This window comes from Rhamphochromis longiceps, linkage group LG3, assembly GCF_057381845.1.
Source record: "Rhamphochromis longiceps isolate RC_006_pf linkage group LG3, R_longiceps_female_GT1.1, whole genome shotgun sequence".
NCBI classification, from domain to species: Eukaryota; Metazoa; Chordata; class Actinopteri; order Cichliformes; family Cichlidae; genus Rhamphochromis; species Rhamphochromis longiceps.
This window is the reverse complement of record NC_140559.1, coordinates 65,811,891-65,830,811: the sequence shown is the minus strand read 5'-3', so window position 1 is coordinate 65,830,811 and position 18,921 is coordinate 65,811,891. Positions and strand designations below refer to the sequence as shown.

At 58.2% G+C, this 18,921-nt stretch overlaps 8 non-coding genes and 3 pseudogenes across 8 annotated transcripts; all 11 read right to left on the bottom strand.

The window, feature by feature from the left end:
- Positions 1-786: 786 nt before the first annotated feature.
- Positions 787-905, bottom strand: LOC146675879 (5S ribosomal RNA; annotated as a pseudogene).
- Positions 906-2,955: 2,050 nt separating this feature from the next.
- LOC146675878 (5S ribosomal RNA) lies at positions 2,956-3,074 on the bottom strand. The gene has a single exon (XR_014910735.1). It is a non-coding gene; the product is annotated as a 5S ribosomal RNA (ribosomal RNA).
- Positions 3,075-4,531: 1,457 nt separating this feature from the next.
- LOC146675877 (5S ribosomal RNA) lies at positions 4,532-4,650 on the bottom strand. The gene has a single exon (XR_014910979.1). It is a non-coding gene; the product is annotated as a 5S ribosomal RNA (ribosomal RNA).
- Positions 4,651-5,989: 1,339 nt separating this feature from the next.
- On the bottom strand, positions 5,990-6,108 carry LOC146675876 (5S ribosomal RNA). The gene has a single exon (XR_014910978.1). It is a non-coding gene; the product is annotated as a 5S ribosomal RNA (ribosomal RNA).
- Positions 6,109-8,235: 2,127 nt separating this feature from the next.
- On the bottom strand, positions 8,236-8,354 carry LOC146675875 (5S ribosomal RNA). Its single transcript, XR_014910734.1, has one exon. It is a non-coding gene; the product is annotated as a 5S ribosomal RNA (ribosomal RNA).
- A 704-nt stretch (positions 8,355-9,058) lies between these two features.
- LOC146675874 (5S ribosomal RNA) lies at positions 9,059-9,167 on the bottom strand (annotated as a pseudogene).
- A 704-nt stretch (positions 9,168-9,871) lies between these two features.
- LOC146675873 (5S ribosomal RNA) lies at positions 9,872-9,985 on the bottom strand (annotated as a pseudogene).
- Positions 9,986-12,862: 2,877 nt separating this feature from the next.
- On the bottom strand, positions 12,863-12,981 carry LOC146675872 (5S ribosomal RNA). Its single transcript, XR_014910918.1, has one exon. It is a non-coding gene; the product is annotated as a 5S ribosomal RNA (ribosomal RNA).
- Positions 12,982-14,743: 1,762 nt separating this feature from the next.
- Positions 14,744-14,862, bottom strand: LOC146675871 (5S ribosomal RNA). Its single transcript, XR_014910755.1, has one exon. It is a non-coding gene; the product is annotated as a 5S ribosomal RNA (ribosomal RNA).
- A 1,020-nt stretch (positions 14,863-15,882) lies between these two features.
- On the bottom strand, positions 15,883-16,001 carry LOC146675870 (5S ribosomal RNA). Its single transcript, XR_014910977.1, has one exon. It is a non-coding gene; the product is annotated as a 5S ribosomal RNA (ribosomal RNA).
- Positions 16,002-18,212: 2,211 nt separating this feature from the next.
- LOC146675869 (5S ribosomal RNA) lies at positions 18,213-18,331 on the bottom strand. The gene has a single exon (XR_014911108.1). It is a non-coding gene; the product is annotated as a 5S ribosomal RNA (ribosomal RNA).
- Positions 18,332-18,921: the final 590 nt, after the last annotated feature.

Genomic DNA, 18,921 nt, shown 5'->3' with positions numbered 1-18,921 from the left:
GTGTGGTGTAAGTGGCCTGAGCAAGAGCCACAGGCCCTGGTGTGGTGTAAGTGGCCTCAGCCAGCAGCCACAGGCCCTGGTGTGGTGTAAGTAGCCTCAGCCAGAAGCCACAGGCACTGGTGTGGTGTAAGTGGCCTCACCCAGCAGCAAAAGGGCCCTGGTGTGGTGTAAGTCGCCTCAGCCAGCAGCCACAGGCCCTGGTGTGGTGTAGGTGGCCTCAGCCAGCAGCCACAGGCCCTGGTGTGGTGTAAGTGGCCTCAGCCAGCAGCCACAGGCCCTGGTGTGGTGTAAGTGGCCTGAGCAAGAGCCACAGACCCTGGTGTGGTGTAATTGGCCTCAATAGCAACTAAGGCCCTGGTGTGGTGTATGTGGCCTCAGGCAGCAGCCACAGGCCCTGTTGTGATGTAACTTGCCTGAGCAAGAGCCACAGACCCTGGTGTGGTGTAATTGGCCTCAATAGCAACTAATGCCCTGGTGTGGTGTAGGTGGCCTCAGCCAGCAGCCACAGGCCCTGGTGTGGTGTAAGTGGCCTCAGCCAGCAGCCACAGGCCCTGGTGTGGTGTAAGTGGCCTCAGCCAGAGCCACAGGCCCTGATGTGGTGTAAGTGGCCCCAGCCGGTCACTCAGGCCCTTGTGTGGTGTAGGTTGCATCAGCTAGCAGCACAAGACATTGGAAAAGAGCCAAAAGCAATGTCGTTAATGTGCCCTCATTAATGGGCAGATGCTTTTTGTCTTTTAATACACCCCTTCTCTGGATCAAAAGCGGTTCAATGACATGAAAATGAAAGGCTTACAGCACCAGGTATTCCCAGGCAGTCTCCCATCCAAGTACTAGCCGAGGCCAGCCCTGCTTAGCTTCCGAGATCAGACGAGGTCGGGCGTGCTCAGGGTGGTATGGCCGTAAGCTGCTGGCCCCAGCACAATGTCTCAATTTATGGATTCAAGTGATTAGGTGGCAAGTACCTGAAGTTACGAAGACAATCCTATAACCATACCTGCATGTTTGCATAATACCCTAACCCAAAGGCTCAGTTTGGAATTTATCCAACAGCACAGGCCCTGGATTGTTGAAGATGGCCTCAAGAACCAGCACAGGACCTGGTGTGTTTTACATGGCCACAGCAAGCAGCACAGGGCCTGGTTTGGTGAAGATGGCCTCAGCAAGCAGCCACAGGCCCTGGTTTGGTGTAAGTGGCCTCAGCCAGCAGCCACAGGCCCTGGTGTGGTGTAAGTGGCCTCAGCCAGCAGCCACAGGCCCTGGTGTGGTCTAAGTGGCCTCAGCCAGTGCCACAGGCCCTGGTGTGGTGTAAGTGGCCTGAGCCAGCAGCCACAGGCCCTGGTGTGGTGTAAGTGGCCTCAGCCAGCAGCCACAGGCCCTGGTGTGGTGTAAGTGGCCTGAGCAAGTGCCACAGGCCCTGGTGTGGTGTAAGTGGCCTAAGCCAGAGCCACAGGCCCTGGTGTGGTGTAAGTGGCCTCAATAGCAAATAAGGCCCTGGTGTGGTGTAAGTGGCCTGAGCAAGAACCACAGGGCCTGGTTTGGTGAAGATGGCCTCGGCCAGAAGCGCAGGGCCTGGTGTAATGTGAGTGGCCTGAGCAAGAGCCACAGGCCCTGGTGTGGTGTAAGTGGCCTCAGCCAGCAGCCACAGGCCCTGGTGTGGTGTAAGTCGCCTCAGCCAGAATCCACAGGCACTGGTGTGGTGTAAGTGGCCTCAGCCAGCAGCAAAAGGGCCCTGGTGTGGTGTAAGTCGCCTCAGCCAGCAGCCACAGGCCCTGGTGTGGTGTAGGTGGCCTCAGCCAGCAGCCACAGGCCCTGGTGTGGTGTAAGTGGCCTCAATAGCAACTAAGGCCCTGGTGTGGTGTAAGTGGCTTCAGCCAGCAGCCACAGGCTCTGGTGTGGTGTAACTGGCCTCAGCCAGCAGCCACAGGCCCTGGTGTGGTGTAAGTGGCCTCAGCCAGCAGCCACAGGCCCTGGTGTGGTGTAAGTGGCCTCAGCCAGTGCCACAGGCCCTGGTGTGGTGTAAGTGGCCTGAGCAAGAGCCACAGACCCTGGTGTGGTGTAATTGGCCTCAGCCAGCAGCCACAGGCCCTGTTGTGGTGTAAGTGGCCTCAGCCAGCAGCAAAAGGGCCCTGGTGTGGTGTAAGTGGCCTCAGCCAGCAGCCACAGCCCCTGGTGTGGTGTAGGTGGCCTCAGCCAGCAGCCACAGGCCCTGGTGTGGTGTAAGTGGCCTCAGCCAGCAGCCACAGGCCCTGGTGTGGTGTAAGTGGCCTCAGCCAGCAGCCACAGGCCCTGGTGTGGTGTAAGTGGCCTCAGCCAGTGCCACAGGCCCTGGTGTGGTGTAAGTGGCCTAAGCAAGAGCCACAGGCCCTGGTGTGGTGTAATTGGCCTCAATAGCAACTAATGCCCTGGTGTGGTGTAGGTGGCCTCAGCCAGCAGCCACAGGCCCTGGTGTGGTGTAAGTCGCCTCAGCCAGCAGCCACAGGCCCTGGTGTGGTGTAGGTGGCCTCAGCCAGCAGCCACAGGCCCTGGTGTGGTGTAAGTGGCTTCAGCCAGCAGCCACAGGCTCTGGTGTGGTGTAACTTGCCTGAGCCAGCAGCCACAGGCCCTGGTGTGGTGTAAGTGGCCTCAATAGCAACTAATGCCCTGGTGTGGTGTAGGTGGCCTCAGCCAGCAGCCACAGGCCCTGGTGTGGTGTAAGTGGCCTCAGCCAGCAGCCACAGGCCCTGGTGTGGTGTAAGTGGCCTCAGCCAGAGCCACAGGCCCTGATGTGGTGTAAGTGGCCCCAGCCGGTCACTCAGGCCCTTGTGTGGTGTAGGTTGCATCAGCTAGCAGCACAAGACATTGGAAAAGAGCCAAAAGCAATGTCGTTAATGTGCCCTCATTAATGGGCAGATGCTTTTGGTCTTTTAATACACCCCTTCTCTGGATCAAAAGCGGTTCAATGACATGAAAATGAAAGGCTTACAGCACCAGGTATTCCCAGGCAGTCTCCCATTCAAGTACTAACCAAGCCCAGCCCTGCTTAGCTTCCGAGATCAGACGAGGTCGGGCGTGCTCAGGGTGGTATGGCCGTAAGCTGCTGGCCCCAGCACAATGTCTCAATTTATGGATTCAAGTGATTAGGTGGCAAGTACCTGAAGTTACGAAGACAATCCTATAACCATACCTGCATGGTTGCATAATACCCTAACCCAAAGGCTCAGTTTGGCATTTATCCAACAGCACAGGCCCTGGATTGTTGAAGATGGCCTCAAGAACCAGCACAGGACCTGGTGTGTTTTAAATGGCCACAGCAAGCAGCACAGGGCCTGGTTTGGTGTAGATGGCCTCAGCAAGCAGCCACAGGCCCTGGTTTGGTGTAAGTGGCCTCAGCCAACAGCCACAGGCCCTGGTGTGGTCTAAGTGGCCTCAGCCAGTGCCACAGGCCCTGGTGTGGTGTAAGTGGCCTGAGCAAGAGCCACAGGCCCTGGTGTGGTGTAAGTGGCCTCAGCCAGCAGCCACAGGCCCTGGTGTGGTGTAAGTGGCCTGAGCAAGTGCCACAGGCCCTGGTGTGGTGTAGGTGGCCTCAGCCAGCAGCCACAGGCCCTGGTGTGGTGTAAGTGGCCTCAGCCAGCAGCCACAGGCCCTGGTGTGGTGTAAGTGGCCTCAGCCAGCAGCCACAGGCCCTGGTGTGGTGTAAGTGGCCTCAGGCAGTGCCACAGGCCCTGGTGTGGTGTAAGTGGCCTGAGCAAGAGCCACAGGCCCTGGTGTGGTGTAAGTGGCCTCAGCCAGCAGCCACAGGCCCTGGTGTGGTGTAAGTGGCCTCAGCCAGCAGCCACAGGCCCTGGTGTGGTGTAAGTCGCCTCAGCCAGAAGCCACAGGCACTGGTGTGGTGTAAGTGGCCTCAGCCAGCAGCAAAAGGGCCCTGGTGTGGTGTAAGTGGCCTCAGCCAGCAGCCACAGGCCCTGGTGTGGTGTAGGTGGCCTCAGCCAGCAGCCACAGGCCCTGGTGTGGTGTAAGTGGCCTCAGCCAGCAGCCACAGGCCCTGGTGTGGTGTAAGTGGCCTCAGCCAGCAGCCACAGGCCCTGGTGTGGTGTAAGTGGCCTCAGCCAGTGCCACAGGCCCTGGTGTGGTGTAAGTGGCCTGAGCAAGAGCCACAGGCCCTGGTGTGGTGTAAGTGGCCTGAGCAAGAGCCACAGACCCTGGTGTGGTGTAATTGGCCTCAATAGCAACTAATGCCCTGGTGTGGTGTAGGTGGCCTCAGCCAGCAGCCACAGGCCCTGGTGTGGTGTAAGTGGCCTCAGCCAGCAGCCACAGGCCCTGGTGTGGTGTAAGTGGCCTCAGCCAGAGCCACAGGCCCTGATGTGGTGTAAGTGGCCCCAGCCGGTCACTCAGGCCCTTGTGTGGTGTAGGTTGCATCAGCTAGCAGCACAAGACATTGGAAAAGAGCCAAAAGCAGTGTCGTTAATGTGCCCTCATTAATGGGCAGCTGCTTTTGGTCTTTTAATACACCCCTTCTCTGGATCAAAAGCGGTTCAATGACATGAAAATGAAAGGCTTACAGCACCAGGTATTCCCAGGCAGTCTCCCATCCAAGTACTAACCAAGCCCAGCCCTGCTTAGCTTCCGAGATCAGACGAGGTCGGGCGTGCTCAGGGTGGTATGGCCGTAAGCTGCTGGCTCCAGCACAATGTCTCAATTTATGGATTCAAGTGATTAGGTGGCAAGTACCTGAAGTTACGAAGACAATCCTATAACCATACCTGCATGTTTGCATAATACCCTAACCCAAAGGCTCAGTTTGGCATTTATCCAACAGCACAGGCCCTGGATTGTTGAAGATGGCCTCAGGAACCAGCACAGGGCCTGGTGTGTTGTACATGGCCACAGCAAGCAGCACAGGGCCTGGTTTGGTGAAGATGGCCTCGGCCAGAAGCGCAGGACCTGGTGTGATGTGAGTGGCCTGAGCAAGAGCAACAGGCCTTGGTGTGGTGTAAGTGGCCTCAGCCAGCAGCCACAGGCCCTGGTGTGGTGTAAGTCGCCTCAGCCAGAAGCCACAGGCACTGGTGTGGTGTAAGTGGCCTCAGCCAGCAGCAAAAGGGCCCTGGTGTGGTGTAAGTGGCCTCAGCCAGCAGCCACAGGCCCTGGTGTGGTGTAGGTGGCCTCAGCCAGCAGCCACAGGCCCTGGTGTGGTGTAAGTGGCCTCAGCCAGCAGCCACAGGCCCTGGTGTGGTGTAATTGGCCTCAGCCAGTGCCACAGGCCCTGGTGTGGTGTAAGTGGCCTGAGCAAGAGCCACAGACCCTGGTGTGGTGTAATTGGCCTCAGCCAGCAGCCACAGGCCCTGGTGTGGTGTAAGTCGCCTCAGCCAGCAGCCACAGGCACTGGTGTGGTGTAAGTGGCCTCAACCAGCAGCAAAAGGGCCCTGGTGTGGTGTAAGTCGCCTCAGCCAGCAGCCACAGGCCCTGGTGTGGTGTAGGTGGCCTCAGCCAGCAGCCACAGGCCCTGGTGTGGTGTAAGTGGCCTCAGCCAGCAGCCACAGGCCCTGGTGTGGTGTAAGTGGCCTCAGCCAGCAGCCACAGGCCCTGGTGTGGTGTAAGTGGCCTCAGCCAGTGCCACAGGCCCTGGTGTGGTGTAAGTGGCCTGAGCAAGAGCCACAGGCCCTGGTGTGGTGTAAGTGGCCTGAGCAAGAGCCACAGACCCTGGTGTGGTGTAATTGGCCTCAATAGCAACTAATGCCCTGGTGTGGTGTAGGTGGCCTCAGCCAGCAGCCACAGGCCCTGGTGTGGTGTAAGTGGCCTCAGCCAGAGCCACAGGCCCTGATGTGGTGTAAGTGGCCCCAGCCGGTCACTCAGGCCCTTGTGTGGTGTAGGTTGCATCAGCTAGCAGCACAAGACATTGGAAAAGAGCCAAAAGCAGTGTCGTTAATGTGCCCTCATTAATGGGCAGCTGCTTTTGGTCTTTTAATACACCCCTTCTCTGGATCAAAAGCGGTTCAATGACATGAAAATGAAAGGCTTACAGCACCAGGTATTCCCAGGCAGTCTCCCATCCAAGTACTAACCAAGCCCAGCCCTGCTTAGCTTCCGAGATCAGACGAGGTCGGGCGTGCTCAGGGTGGTATGGCCGTAAGCTGCTGGCTCCAGCACAATGTCTCAATTTATGGATTCAAGTGATTAGGTGGCAAGTACCTGAAGTTACGAAGACAATCCTATAACCATACCTGCATGTTTGCATAATACCCTAACCCAAAGGCTCAGTTTGGCATTTATCCAACAGCACAGGCCCTGGATTGTTGAAGATGGCCTCAGGAACCAGCACAGGGCCTGGTGTGTTGTACATGGCCACAGCAAGCAGCACAGGGCCTGGTTTGGTGAAGATGGCCTCGGCCAGAAGCGCAGGGCCTGGTGTGATGTGAGTGGCCTGAGCAAGAGCAACAGGCCTTGGTGTGGTGTAAGTGGCCTCAGCCAGCAGCCACAGGCCCTGGTGTGGTCTAAGTGGCCTCAGCCAGTGCCACAGGCCCTGGTGTGGTGTAAGTGGCCTGAGCAAGAGCCACAGGCCCTGGTGTGGTGTAAGTGGCCTCAGCCAGCAGCCACAGGCCCTGGTGTGGTGTAAGTGGCCTGAGCAAGTGCCACAGGCCCTGGTGTGGTGTAAGTGGCCTAAGCCAGAGCCACAGGCCCTGGTGTGGTGTAAGTGGCCTCAATAGCAAATAAGGCCCTGGTGTGGTGTAAGTGGCCTGAGCAAGAACCACAGGGCCTGGTTTGGTGAAGATGGCCTCGGCCAGAAGCGCAGGGCCTGGTGTAATGTGAGTGGCCTGAGCAAGAGCCACAGGCCCTGGTGTGGTGTAAGTGGCCTCAGCCAGCAGCCACAGGCCCTGGTGTGGTGTAAGTCGCCTCAGCCAGAATCCACAGCCACTGGTGTGGTGTAAGTGGCCTCAGCCAGCAGCAAAAGGGCCCTGGTGTGGTGTAAGTCGCCTCAGCCAGCAGCCACAGGCCCTGGTGTGGTGTAGGTGGCCTCAGCCAGCAGCCACAGGCCCTGGTGTGGTGTAAGTGGCCTCAATAGCAACTAAGGCCCTGGTGTGGTGTAAGTGGCTTCAGCCAGCAGCCACAGGCTCTGGTGTGGTGTAACTGGCCTCAGCCAGCAGCCACAGGCCCTGGTGTGGTGTAAGTGGCCTCAGCCAGCAGCCACAGGCCCTGGTGTGGTGTAAGTGGCCTCAGCCAGTGCCACAGGCCCTGGTGTGGTGTAAGTGGCCTGAGCAAGAGCCACAGACCCTGGTGTGGTGTAATTGGCCTCAGCCAGCAGCCACAGGCCCTGGTGTGGTGTAAGTGGCCTCAGCCAGCAGCAAAAGGGCCCTGGTGTGGTGTAAGTCGCCTCAGCCAGCAGCCACAGGCCCTGGTGTGGTGTAGGTGGCCTCAGCCAGCAGCCACAGGCCCTGGTGTGGTGTAAGTGGCCTCAGCCAGTGCCACAGGCCCTGGTGTGGTGTAAGTGGCCTGAGCAAGAGCCACAGACCCTGGTGTGGTGTAATTGGCCTCAGCCAGCAGCCACAGGCCCTGGTGTGGTGTAAGTCGCCTCAGCCAGAAGCCACAGGCACTGGTGTGGTGTAAGTGGCCTCAGCCAGCAGCAAAAGGGCCCTGGTGTGGTGTAAGTCGCCTCAGCCAGCAGCCACAGGCCCTGGTGTGGTGTAGGTGGCCTCAGCCAGCAGCCACAGGCCCTGGTGTGGTGTAAGTGGCCTCAGCCAGCAGCCACAGGCCCTGGTGTGGTGTAAGTGGCCTCAGCCAGCAGCCACAGGCCCTGGTGTGGTATAAGTGGCCTCAGCCAGTGCCACAGGCCCTGGTGTGGTGTAAGTGGCCTGAGCAAGAGCCACAGGCCCTGGTGTGGTGTAAGTGGCCTGAGCAAGAGCCACAGACCCTGGTGTGGTGTAATTGGCCTCAATAGCAACTAATGCCCTGGTGTGGTGTAGGTGGCCTCAGCCAGCAGCCACAGGCCCTGGTGTGGTGTAAGTGGCCTCAGCCAGCAGCCACAGGCCCTGGTGTGGTGTAAGTGGCCTCAGCCAGTGCCACAGGCCCTGATGTGGTGTAAGTGGCCCCAGCCGGTCACTCAGGCCCTTGTGTGGTGTAGGTTGCATCAGCTAGCAGCACAAGACATTGGAAAAGAGCCAAAAGCAATGTCGTTAATGTGCCCTCATTAATGGGCAGATGCTTTTGGTCTTTTAATACACCCCTTCTCTGGATCAAAAGCGGTTCAATGACATGAAAATGAAAGGCTTACAGCACCAGGTATTCCCAGGCAGTCTCCCATTCAAGTACTAACCAAGCCCAGCCCTGCTTAGCTTCCGAGATCAGACGAGGTCGGGCGTGCTCAGGGTGGTATGGCCGTAAGCTGCTGGCCCCAGCACAATGTCTCAATTTATGGATTCAAGTGATTAGGTGGCAAGTACCTGAAGTTACGAAGACAATCCTATAACCATACCTGCATGTTTGCATAATACCCTAACCCAAAGGCTCAGTTTGGCATTTATCCAACAGCACAGGCCCTGGATTGTTGAAGATGGCCTCAAGAACCAGCACAGGACCTGGTGTGTTTTACATGGCCACAGCAAGCAGCACAGGGCCTGGTTTGGTGAAGATGGCCTCAGCAAGCAGCCACAGGCCCTGGTTTGGTGTAAGTGGCCTCAGCCAGCAGCCACAGGCCCTGGTGTGGTGTAAGTGGCCTCAGCCAGCAGCCACAGGCCCTGGTGTGGTCTAAGTGGCCTCAGCCAGTGCCACAGGCCCTGGTGTGGTGTAAGTGGCCTGAGCAAAAGCCACAGGCCCTGGTGTGGTGTAAGTGGCCTCAGCCAGCAGCCACAGGCCCTGGTGTGGTGTAAGTGGCCTCAGCCAGAGCCACAGGCCCTGATGTGGTGTAAGTGGCCCCAGCCGGTCACTCAGGCCCTTGTGTGGTGTAGGTTGCATCAGCTAGCAGCACAAGACATTGGAAAAGAGCCAAAAGCAATGTCGTTAATGTGCCCTCATTAATGGGCAGATGCTTTTGGTCTTTTAATACACCCCTTCTCTGGATCAAAAGCGGTTCAATGACATGAAAATGAAAGGCTTACAGCACCAGGTATTCCCAGGTAGTCTCCCATTCAAGTACTAACCAAGCCCAGCCCTGCTTAGCTTCCGAGATCAGGCGTGCTCAGGGTGGTATGGCCGTAAGCTGCTGGCCCCAGCACAATGTCTCAATTTATGGATTCAAGTGATTAGGTGGCAAGTACCTGAAGTTACGAAGACAATCCTATAACCATACCTGCATGTTTGCATAATACCCTAACCCAAAGGCTCAGTTTGGCATTTATCCAACAGCACAGGCCCTGGATTGTTGAAGATGGCCTCAAGAACCAGCACAGGACCTGGTGTGTTTTACATGGCCACAGCAAGCAGCACAGGGCCTGGTTTGGTGAAGATGGCCTCAGCAAGCAGCCACAGGCCCTGGTTTGGTGTAAGTGGCCTCAGCCAGCAGCCACAGGCCCTGGTGTGGTGTAAGTGGCCTCAGCCAGCAGCCACAGGCCCTGGTGTGGTCTAAGTGGCCTCAGCCAGTGCCACAGGCCCTGGTGTGGTGTAAGTGGCCTGAGCAAGAGCCACAGGCCCTGGTGTGGTGTAAATGGCCTCAGCCAGCAGCCACAGGCCCTGGTGTGGTGTAAGTGGCCTCAGCCAGAGCCACAGGCCCTGATGTGGTGTAAGTGGCCCCAGCCGGTCACTCAGGCCCTTGTGTGGTGTAGGTTGCATCAGCTAGCAGCACAAGACATTGGAAAAGAGCCAAAAGCAGTGTCGTTAATGTGCCCTCATTAATGGGCAGCTGCTTTTGGTCTTTTAATACACCCCTTCTCTGGATCAAAAGCGGTTCAATGACATGAAAATGAAAGGCTTACAGCACCAGGTATTCCCAGGCAGTCTCCCATCCAAGTACTAACCAAGCCCTGCTTAGCTTCCGAGATCAGACGAGGTCGGGCGTGCTCAGGGTGGTATGGCCGTAAGCTGCTGGCTCCAGCACAATGTCTCAATTTATGGATTCAAGTGATTAGGTGGCAAGTACCTGAAGTTACGAAGACAATCCTATAACCATACCTGCATGTTTGCATAATACCCTAACCCAAAGGCTCAGTTTGGCATTTATCCAACAGCACAGGCCCTGGATTGTTGAAGATGGCCTCAGGAACCAGCACAGGGCCTGGTGTGTTGTACATGGCCACAGCAAGCAGCACAGGGCCTGGTTTGGTGAAGATGGCCTCGGCCAGAAGCGCAGGACCTGGTGTGATGTGAGTGGCCTGAGCAAGAGCAACAGGCCTTGGTGTGGTGTAAGTGGCCTCAGCCAGCAGCCACAGGCCCTGGTGTGATGTAAGTCGCCTCAGCCAGAAGCCACAGGCACTGGTGTGGTGTAAGTGGCCTCAGCCAGCAGCAAACGGGCCCTGGTGTGGTGTAAGTGGCCTCAGCCAGCAGCCACAGGCCCTGGTGTGGTGTAGGTGGCCTCAGCCAGCAGCCACAGGCCCTGGTGTGGTGTAAGTCGCCTCAGCCAGAAGCCACAGGCCCTGGTGTGGTGTAAGTGGCCTCAGCCAGCAGCAAAAGGGCCCTGGTGTGGTGTAAGTGGCCTCAGCCAGCAGCCACAGGCCCTGGTGTGGTGTAGGTGGCCTCAGCCAGCAGCCACAGGCCCTGGTGTGGTGTAAGTGGCCTCAGCCAGCAGCCACAGGCCCTGGTGTGGTGTAAGTGGCCTCAGCCAGTGCCACAGGCCCTGGTGTGGTGTAAGTGGCCTGAGCAAGAGCCACAGACCCTGGTGTGGTGTAATTGGCCTCAGCCAGCAGCCACAGGCCCTGGTGTGGTGTAAGTCGCCTCAGCTAGAAGACACAGGCACTGGTGTGGTGTAAGTGGCCTCAGCCAGCAGCAAAAGGGCCCTGGTGTGGTGTAAGTCGCCTCAGCCAGCAGCCACAGGCCCTGGTGTGGTGTAGGTGGCCTCAGCCAGCAGCCACAGGCCCTGGTGTGGTGTAAGTGGCCTCAGCCAGAAGCCACAGGCACTGGTGTGGTGTAAGTGGCCTCAGCCAGCAGCCACAGGCCCTGGTGTGGTGTAAGTGGCCTCAGCCAGTGCCACAGGCCCTGGTGTGGTGTAAGTGGCCTGAGCAAGAGCCACAGGCCCTGGTGTGGTGTAAGTGGCCTGAGCAAGAGCCACAGGCCCTGGTGTGGTGTAAGTGGCCTCAGCCAGCAGCCACAGGCCCTGGTGTGGTGTAAGTGGCCTGAGCAAGTGCCACAGGCCCTGGTGTGGTGTAAGTGGCCTAAGCCAGAGCCACAGGCCCTGGTGTGGTGTAAGTGGCCTCAATAGCAAATAAGGCCCTGGTGTGGTGTAAGTGGCCTGAGCAAGAACCACAGGGCCTGGTTTGGTGAAGATGGCCTCGGCCAGAAGCGCAGGGCCTGGTGTAATGTGAGTGGCCTGAGCAAGAGCCACAGGCCCTGGTGTGGTGTAAGTGGCCTCAGCCAGCAGCCACAGGCCCTGGTGTGGTGTAAGTCGCCTCAGCCAGAATCCACAGCCACTGGTGTGGTGTAAGTCGCCTCAGCCAGCAGCCACAGGCCCTGGTGTGGTGTAGGTGGCCTCAGCCAGCAGCCACAGGCCCTGGTGTGGTGTAAGTGGCCTCAATAGCAACTAAGGCCCTGGTGTGGTGTAAGTGGCTTCAGCCAGCAGCCACAGGCTCTGGTGTGGTGTAACTGGCCTCAGCCAGCAGCCACAGGCCCTGGTGTGGTGTAAGTGGCCTCAGCCAGCAGCCACAGGCCCTGGTGTGGTGTAAGTGGCCTCAGCCAGTGCCACAGGCCCTGGTGTGGTATAAGTGGCCTGAGCAAGAGCCACAGACCCTGGTGTGGTGTAATTGGCCTCAGCCAGCAGCCACAGGCCCTGGTGTGGTGTAAGTGGCCTCAGCCAGCAGCAAAAGGGCCCTGGTGTGGTGTAAGTGGCCTCAGCCAGCAGCCACAGGCCCTGGTGTGGTGTAGGTGGCCTCAGCCAGCAGCCACAGGCCATGGTGTGGTGTAAGTGGCCTCAGCCAGCAGCCACAGGCCCTGGTGTGGTGTAAGTGGCCTCAGCCAGCAGCCACAGGCCCTGGTGTGGTGTAAGTGGCCTCAGCCAGTGCCACAGGCCCTGGTGTGGTGTAAGTGGCCTGAGCAAGAGCCACAGGCCCTGGTGTGGTGTAATTGGCCTCAATAGCAACTAATGCCCTGGTGTGGTGTAGGTGGCCTCAGCCAGCAGCCACAGGCCCTGGTGTGGTGTAAGTCGCCTCAGCCAGCAGCCACAGGCCCTGGTGTGGTGTAGGTGGCATCAGCCAGCAGCCACAGGCCCTGGTGTGGTGTAAGTGGCCTCAGCCAGTGCCACAGGCCCTGGTGTGGTGTAAGTGGCCTGAGCAAGAGCCACAGGCCCTGGTGTGGTGTAAGTGGCCTGAGCAAGAGCCACAGACCCTGGTGTGGTGTAATTGGCCTCAATAGCAACTAATGCCCTGGTGTGGTGTAGGTGGCCTCAGCCAGCAGCCACAGGCCCTGGTGTGGTGTAAGTCGCCTCAGCCAGCAGCCACAGGCCCTGGTGTGGTGTAGGTGGCATCAGCCAGCAGCCACAGGCCCTGGTGTGGTGTAAGTGGCCTCAGCCAGCAGCCACAGGCCCTGGTGTGGTGTAAGTGGCCTCAGCCAGAGCCACAGGCCCTGATGTGGTGTAAGTGGCCCCAGCCGGTCACTCAGGCCCTTGTGTGGTGTAGGTTGCATCAGCTAGCAGCACAAGACATTGGAAAAGAGCCAAAAGCAATGTCGTTAATGTGCCCTCATTAATGGGCAGATGCTTTTGGTCTTTTAATACACCCCTTCTCTGGATCAAAAGCGGTTCAATGACATGAAAGGCTTACAGCACCAGGTATTCCCAGGCAGTCTCCCATCCTAGTACTAACCAAGCCCAGCCCTGCTTAGCTTCCGAGATCAGACGAGGTCGGGCGTGCTCAGGGTGGTATGGCCGTAAGCTGCTGGCTCCAGCACAATGTCTCAATTTATGGATTCAAGTGATTAGGTGGCAAGTACCTGAAGTTACGAAGACAATCCTATAACCATACCTGCATGTTTGCATAATACCCTAACCCAAAGGCTCAGTTTGGCATTTATCCAACAGCACAGGCCCTGGATTGTTGAAGATGGCCTCAGGAACCAGCACAGGGCCTGGTGTGTTGTACATGGCCACAGCAAGCAGCACAGGGCCTGGTTTGGTGAAGATGGCCTCGGCCAGAAGCGCAGGGCCTGGTGTGATGTGAGTGGCCTGAGCAAGAGCCACAGGCCCTGGTGTGGTGTAAGTGGCCTCAGCCAGTGCCACAGGCCCTGGTGTGGTGTAAGTGGCCTGAGCAAGAGCCACAGGCCCTGGTGTGGTGTAAGTGGCCTCAGCCAGCAGCCACAGGCCCTGGTGTGGTGTAAGTGGCCTGAGCAAGTGCCACAGGCCCTGGTGTGGTGTAAGTGGCCTAAGCCAGAGCCACAGGCCCTGGTGTGGTGTAAGTGGCCTCAATAGCAAATAAGGCCCTGGTGTGGTGTAAGTGGCCTGAGCAAGAACCACAGGGCCTGGTTTGGTGAAGATGGCCTCGGCCAGAAGCGCAGGGCCTGGTGTAATGTGAGTGGCCTGAGCAAGAGCCACAGGCCCTGGTGTGGTGTAAGTGGCCTCAGCCAGCAGCCACAGGCCCTGGTGTGGTGTAAGTCGCCTCAGCCAGAATCCACAGCCACTGGTGTGGTGTAAGTGGCCTCAGCCAGCAGCAAAAGGGCCCTGGTGTGGTGTAAGTCGCCTCAGCCAGCAGCCACAGGCCCTGGTGTGGTGTAAGTGGCCTCAATAGCAACTAAGGCCCTGGTGTGGTGTAAGTGGCTTCAGCCAGCAGCCACAGGCTCTGGTGTGGTGTAACTGGCCTCAGCCAGCAGCCACAGGCCCTGGTGTGGTGTAAGTGGCCTCAGCCAGCAGCCACAGGCCCTGGTGTGGTGTAAGTGGCCTCAGCCAGTGCCACAGGCCCTGGTGTGGTGTAAGTGGCCTGAGCAAGAGCCACAGGCCCTGGTGTGGTGTAATTGGCCTCAATAGCAACTAAGGCCCTGGTGTGGTGTAGGTGGCCTCAGCCAGCAAATAAGGCCGTGGTGTGGTGTAGGTGGCATCAGCTTGCAGCCACAGGCCCTGGTGTGGTGTAGGTGGCCTCAGCCAGCAGCCACAAGCCCTTGTGTGGTGTAAGTGGCCTCAGCCAGCAGCCACAGGCCCTGGTGTGGTGTAAGTGGCCTCAGCCAGTGCCACAGGCCCTGGTGTGGTGTAAGTGGCCTGAGCAAGAGCCACAGACCATGGTGTGGTGTAATTGGCCTCAATAGCAACTAAGGCCCTGGTGTGGTGTAAGTGGCCTGAGCAAGAGCCACAGACCATGGTGTGGTGTAATTGGCCTCAATAGCAACTAAGGCCCTGGTGTGGTGTAGGTGGCCTCAGCCAGCAGCCACAGGCCCTGGTTTGGTGTAAGTGGCCTCAGCCAGCAGCCACAGGCCCTGGTGTGGTGTAAGTGGCCTCAGCCAGAGCCACAGGCCCTGATGTGGTGTAAGTGGCCCCAGCCGGTCACTCAGGCCCTGGTGTGGTGTAGGTGGCATCAGCTAGCAGCACAAGACATTGGAAAAGAGCCAAAAGCAATGTCGTTAATGTGCCCTCATTAATGGGCAGCTGCTTTTCGTCTTTTAATACACCCCTTCTCTGGATCAAAAGCGGTTCAATGACATGAAAATGAAAGGCTTACAGCACCAGGTATTCCCAGGCAGTCTCCCATCCTAGTACTCACCAAGCCCAGCCCTGCTTAGCTTCCGAGATCAGACGAGGTCGGGAGTGCTCAGGGTGGTATGGCCGTAAGCTGCTGGCTCCAGCACAATGTCTCAATTTATGGATTCAAGTGATTAGGTGGCAAGTACCTGAAGTTACGAAGACAATCCTATAACCATACCTGCATGTTTGCATAATACCCTAACCCAAAGGCTCAGTTTGGCATTTATCCAACAGCACAGGCCCTGGATTGTTGAAGATGGCCTCAGGAACCAGCACAGGGCCTGGTGTGTTGTACATGGCCACAGCAAGCAGCACAGGGCCTGGTTTGGTGAAGATGGCCTCGGCCAGAAGCGCAGGGCCTGGTGTGATGTGAGTGGCCTGAGCAAGAGCCACAGGCCTTGGTGTGGTGTAAGTGGCCTCAGCCAGCAGCCACAGGCCCTGGTGTGGTGTAAGTCGCCTCAGCCAGAAGCCACAGGCACTGGTGTGGTGTAAGTGGCCTCAGCCAGCAGCAAAAGGGCCCTGGTGTGGTGTAAGTGGCCTCAGCCAGCAGCCACAGGCCCTGGTGTGGTGTAGGTGGCCTCAGCCAGCAGCCACAGGCCCTGGTGTGGTGTAAGTGGCCTCAGCCAGCAGCCACAGGCCCTGGTGTGGTGTAAGTGGCCTCAGCCAGTGCCACAGGCCCTGGTGTGGTGTAAGTGGCCTGAGCAAGAGCCACAGGCCCTGGTGTGGTGTAAGTGGCCTGAGCAAGAGCCACAGACCCTGGTGTGGTGTAATTGGCCTCAATAGCAACTAATGCCCTGGTGTGGTGTAGGTGGCCTCAGCCAGCAGCCACAGGCCCTTGTGTGGTGTAAGTGGCCTCAGCCAGCAGCCACAGGCCCTGGTGTGGTGTAAGTGGCCTCAGCCAGAGCCACAGGCCCTGATGTGGTGTAAGTGGCCCCAGCCGGTCACTCAGGCCCTTGTGTGGTGTAGGTTGCATCAGCTAGCAGCACAAGACATTGGAAAAGAGCCAAAAGCAGTGTCGTTAATGTGCCCTCATTAATGGGCAGCTGCTTTTGGTCTTTTAATACACCCCTTCTCTGGATCAAAAGCGGTTCAATGACATGAAAATGAAAGGCTTACAGCACCAGGTATTCCCAGGCAGTCTCCCATCCAAGTACTAACCAAGCCCAGCCCTGCTTAGCTTCCGAGATCAGACGAGGTCGGGCGTGCTCAGGGTGGTATGGCCGTAAGCTGCTGGCTCCAGCACAATGTCTCAATTTATGGATTCAAGTGATTAGGTGGCAAGTACCTGAAGTTACGAAGACAATCCTATAACCATACCTGCATGTTTGCATAATACCCTAACCCAAAGGCTCAGTTTGGCATTTATCCAACAGCACAGGCCCTGGATTGTTGAAGATGGCCTCAGGAACCAGCACAGGGCCTGGTGTGTTGTACATGGCCACAGCAAGCAGCACAGGGCCTGGTTTGGTGAAGATGGCCTCGGCCAGAAGCGCAGGGCCTGGTGTGATGTGAGTGGCCTGAGCAAGAGCAACAGGCCTTGGTGTGGTGTAAGTGGCCTCAGCCAGCAGCCACAGGCCCTGGTGTGGTGTAAGTCGCCTCAGCCAGAAGCCACAGGCACTGGTGTGGTGTAAGTGGCCTCAGCCAGCAGCAAAAGGGCCCTGGTGTGGTGTAAGTGGCCTCATCCAGCAGCCACAGGCCCTGGTGTGGTGTAGGTGGCCTAAGCCAGCAGCCACAGGCCCTGGTGTGGTGTAAGTGGCCTCATCCAGCAGCCACAGGCCCTGGTGTGGTGTAAGTGGCCTCAGCCAGTGCCACAGGCCCTGGTGTGGTGTAAGTGGCCTGAGCAAGAGCCACAGACCCTGGTGTGGTGTAATTGGCCTCAGCCAGCAGCCACAGGCCCTGGTGTGGTGTAAGTGGCCTCAGCCAGCAGCAAAAGGGCCCTGGTGTGGTGTAAGTCGCCTCAGCCAGCAGCCACAGGCCCTGGTGTGGTGTAGGTGGCCTCAGCCAGCAGCCACAGGCCCTGGTGTGGTGTAAGTGGCCTCAATAGCAACTAAGGCCCTGGTGAGGTGTAAGTGGCTTCAGCCAGCAGCCACAGGCTCTGGTGTGGTGTAACTGGCCTCAGCCAGCAGCCACAGGCCCTGGTGTGGTGTAAGTGGCCTCAGCCAGCAGCCACAGGCCCTGGTGTGGTGTAAGTGGCCTCAGCCAGTGCCACAGGCCCTGGTGTGGTGTAAGTGGCCTGAGCAAGAGCCACAGACCCTGGTGTGGTGTAATTGGCCTCAGCCAGCAGCCACAGGCCCTGGTGTGGTGTAAGTGGCCTCAGCCAGCAGCAAAAGGGCCCTGGTGTGGTGTAAGTCGCCTCAGCCAGCAGCCACAGGCCCTGGTGTGGTGTAGGTGGCCTCAGCCAGCAGCCACAGGCCCTGGTGTGGTGTAAGTGGCCTCAGCCAGTGCCACAGGACCTGGTGTGGTGTAAGTGGCCTGAGCAAGAGCCACAGACCCTGGTGTGGTGTAATTGGCCTCAGCCAGCAGCCACAGGCCCTGGTGTGGTGTAAGTCGCCTCAGCCAGAAGCCACAGGCACTGGTGTGGTGTAAGTGGCCTCAGCCAGCAGCAAAAGGGCCCTGGTGTGGTGTAAGTCGCCTCAGCCAGCAGCCACAGGCCCTGGTGTGGTGTAGGTGGCCTCAGCCAGCAGCCACAGGCCCTGGTGTGGTGTAAGTGGCCTCAGCCAGCAGCCACAGGCCCTGGTGTGGTGTAAGTGGCCTCAGCCAGCAGCCACAGGCCCTGGTGTGGTGTAAGTGGCCTCAGCCAGTGCCACAGGCCCTGGTGTGGTGTAAGTGGCCTGAGCAAGAGCCACAGGCCCTGGTGTGGTGTAAGTGGCCTGAGCAAGAGCCACAGACCCTGGTGTGGTGTAATTGGCCTCAATAGCAACTAATGCCCTGGTGTGGTGTAGGTGGCCTCAGCCAGCAGCCACAGGCCCTGGTGTGGTGTAAGTGGCCTCAGCCAGCAGCCACAGGCCCTGGTGTGGTGTAAGTGGCCTCAGCCAGTGCCACAGGCCCTGGTGTGGTGTAAGTGGCCTGAGCAAGAGCCACAGGCCCTGGTGTGGTGTAATTGGCCTCAATAGCAACTAATGCCCTGGTGTGGTGTAGGTGGCCTCAGCCAGCAGCCACAGGCCCTGGTGTGGTGTAAGTCGCCTCAGCCAGCAGCCACAGGCCCTGGTGTGGTGTAAGTGGCCTCAGCCAGAGCCACAGGCCCTGATGTGGTGTAAGTGGCCCCAGCCGGTCACTCAGGCCCTTGTGTGGTGTAGGTTGCATCAGCTAGCAGCACAAGACATTGGAAAAGAGCCAAAAGCAATGTCGTTAATGTGCCCTCATTAATGGGCAGATGCTTTTGGTCTTTTAATACACCCCTTCTCTGGATCAAAAGCGGTTCAATGACATGAAAATTAAAGGCTTACAGCACCAGGTATTCCCAGGCAGTCTCCCATCCTAGTACTACCCAAGCCCAGCCCTGCTTAGCTTCCGAGATCAGACGAGGTCGGGCGTGCTCAGGGTGGTATGGCCGTAAGCTGCTGGCTCCAGCACAATGTCTCAATTTATGGATTCAAGTGATTAGGTGGCAAGTACCTGAAGTTACGAAGACAATCCTATAACCATACCTGCATGTTTGCATAATACCCTAACCCAAAGGCTCAGTTTGGCATTTATCCAACAGCACAGGCCCTGGATTGTTGAAGATGGCCTCAGGAACCAGCACAGGGCCTGGTGTGTTGTACATGGCCACAGCAAGCAGCACAGGGCCTGGTTTGGTGAAGATGGCCTCGGCCAGAAGCGCAGGGCCTGGTGTGATGTGAGTGGCCTGAGCAAGAGCCACAGGCCCTGGTGTGGTGTAAGTCGCCTCAGCCAGCAGCCACAGGCCCTGGTGTGGTGTAGGTGGCCTAAGCCAGCAGCCACAGGCCCTGGTGTGGTGTAAGTGGCCTCATCCAGCAGCCACAGGCCCTGGTGTGGTGTAAGTGGCCTCAGCCAGTGCCACAGGCCCTGGTGTGGTGTAAGTGGCCTGAGCAAGAGCCACAGACCCTGGTGTGGTGTAATTGGCCTCAGCCAGCAGCCACAGGCCCTGGTGTGGTGTAAGTGGCCTCAGCCAGCAGCAAAAGGGCCCT